Consider the following 3,350-nt stretch of genomic DNA (forward strand, 5'->3'; position numbering starts at 1 on the left):
ATATATATATATACATACACATACATATAATTACATAACACTTTACATGCAATGTAAATAATAATCCTGGGTATACTTTAGTTTCAATTCTTGATTTTATTTTACAAATACATCACAAAAAATGATTGAAACTAAATTGTTCAAGATATAATCCCCTAAAGCTATACTGTTTATTTATTAATGTAATGAATGTCGTCAATTTGCAAAGAATTATACATTTACAAATATCTCTGCTTTCTGTAGTTTCAGTTCTCCACCCTTACTAACATTATTGTATATATAGTTTTCATATAAAACATTTTTTTAATAAAGGAGTTTTAATGGAACAAGAGGAAACATTACATTTTTATCATTATAATCTTCTGTTGAGTTTCAAGTTAGCATAAATGAGTCTCATTCATGGTATTGTTAGTCCTCATAAAATATTCTATTAATACTATTTATGACAAAGTCTTCAATATGTAAAAATTAAAAGCTAAAAGGACTAAAAAATGTGGACGCTAATATCTAAATAGAAAAATAAGCGAATAACAATTTTAAAAGGAAATAACAAATGTGTTTTAAAAAACCAACTTAACTAGTAACCGCATATAGTATAGGTAAATTGAAATGAGATTTTATTTTGTATCTACCAAATGGCCTGATTTTTAAGATAATGATGCTCAACTCTGTCAGTATGATGATCAGAGTATATTATTCTACATAAGTAGTATAGATTGGCATACACTTTGTGGAAATGAAGTTAGCTATGTACATCAATAACCTTCAAAAACATTTAAACACATTTCCAAGTTTATTCTCGTACGACTTTTTTCCAAGGAAATAATCATGAAAGGTTTATGCTTATTGATATTCATTTGTAAACTAAATGAAATATTGCTTGCAAAGTGTTGGCAAAAAGTATTAGACAAATTGTTATTTTTTAATGGAGTAGAGAGTAGTATGAAAAATTATCTCAACTGAAAAATAAGGGAAACTAATGACTGTAGGTCTTTTCAATGATATAGTGGAGCATTGTATAATAGTTCTTCCCAAGATTATCCAGTTTTCTGGAAGAATCCATTTTTTAAACTTACTCTTTTCTATTGGTTAGGCCTAACTCTGAACAATTTGATGTTAAATTGTGGGGGAAAAAAGGGTAAGTTGCAAATGATTTTTGCTCATGAGCAATACGAATGATTTTTGTCTGGTAGAAAGATAACAAAAAAATATGATTCAATTGCCCTGTAGAACATTAACCGATTTTATATCTCATATAATTTAATTTCAACATTTTTTAAAATTATTGACTAGATATAGCTATTTTTCCTATACTCTGTTGGACCAGCTTTATAATTCTACTGAATCTCTCATTAATAAGTTAAGCCAATATTTGATACTTTCTCACTATATATTTGTATGAAATTCATACATTTCAATTTTTGGAAAATTATAGTTTGAAAAACTCTGAGAATGCATCAGTTCTTTTCTCAACTAATAAGAAATCTTCATAGAAGAAAGATGATTACTTATCTATGCAATCCCTATCTTTCTTAAAAGATAAAATGTGTAAAATAAGTTTTGATAGGAAAAAATAGTTAAAACATCCTTTTTTTCATCTATGATTATAAAGCTCAAGCAAAGTAGAAAAGGTATATTTCCTTACATATTTAGATTAACAGGTGAAAAATCAGTGTAGCGATGGTACGTTACACTTGATAATGAAGGAAAGAATGTTCTTCTGAATCAGATGAAAATTATTTAATCTGTGATCCAGTTGATCTCAAAAGCTAAATAGTGTTAAAAGATGTATTCTCTTAGAAAACCCTGTTTTTGAAGGAGGAAAAACAAAGAAAATAAATGTATCAATTCTTGGTCCAGTTTATTCATAGAACCAACCTCTATATTAGGAAGTCTTTTTTTTTTTTAAGTCAAAATTTTTCCCCAGTTTTATTGAGACCTAATTGACATACATCACTCTATAAGTTTAAGGTGTACACCATTATGGTTTGACTTGCTTATATTACAAAATGATTACACAATAAGTTTAGTTAGCATCCATTACCTCATATAGCAAAAAAAGTTAAATATTTTTCCCTCGTGATGAGAACTTTTAGGATTTACTCTCTTAACTTTCCTATATATCATATGACACTGTTAACTACTGCCATCATGCTATACATTACATCCCTAGCACTTATTCATCTTGTACCTGGAAGTGTGTACCTCTTGACCTCCTTTCTCAATTCCTCCTTCGCCCTACTCCCCACATCTGGTAACCACATTCAAAGTTTTTTTTTTCTTATATGAACTTTTCTGACTTTTAGTTTTAGCACATATGACAATTTAAAAAGTGGCAGAAAGAATACAGAAGTTAAGAGCATGAGCTTTGAAGCTATGTCACAACTCTGTCACTTCCTAGTAGAGATCTTCGATAAATTCCTTAACCTGTCTGACCCTCGGTTTTCTGATCTGCAAAATAAAGAAAATAATAATAATGCATTTTCATTTTCTATTAAAAGTAAGCTTGAGGATTTTTCCTTTTGAAAAAATGCTGTTTTGTACAGACACATCATATTCTTATTACTATAAATTTACTCTTCATATTTTAATGATTAAATTGCCTTACTGGTATAATTATCATACCTGTCTATACTGGTAAGAGCCAGTTTTCCCCAGGGCCTGAATGAAAAGAACAGCAGATCTGAGACTCTAGATCTTGGATTACACACACTTACTTCACTCTGAACTAATCTGTCACTACTTAAATTATAATCTGTGAAGGATTAACATACTACATAGCTTGTTATAATCAATCTGATTTACTCAAAATCCCATTCTCAATTAAGAGAAAAATAGCAAGATACAGAATCTGTTTTGTTTGGACAATAGAGAATAACTCAGAAATAAATAGAATGGGCCAGAAGAATAGGATTAGAATTTAGATGAGAATCTTTGGACAATCAATATATAGCGAAATGGCAGAACAGAGCTGCTTATAGAATTATAAACCTCAAAAAAGTGAATGGAGTATATAAGGTAAACTGAATTCCAGAATTGCAATTAATATTACTATTATTATTACTAAATTATTATTGTTGTTATTATTATTATTTCAGTGAGTATCTATCTTCTGAATTTTTTTTTCCTGTCTAAAATTTGCTCACAGGATCTTTTAAAAAATGTATGTAGGTATCAGAGGTTGTAAAATAACCTCTCTAAGAGGTTTGAGCATGGAAGAAATAACTACCTTGAATATTAGAAAAAACTCAAAAGTAGAGATTCTATTTCAGTTTTAGGATTCTATGGTGGCAATGTTCTTTTGATTTTCAAAAAAAAAAAATGAGAATGGCACTTCTAAAATTTTTAGG

This window comes from Pteropus vampyrus, unplaced genomic scaffold (assembly GCF_000151845.1).
Source record: "Pteropus vampyrus isolate Shadow unplaced genomic scaffold, Pvam_2.0 Scaffold9, whole genome shotgun sequence".
Classification (NCBI taxonomy): Eukaryota; Metazoa; Chordata; class Mammalia; order Chiroptera; family Pteropodidae; genus Pteropus; species Pteropus vampyrus.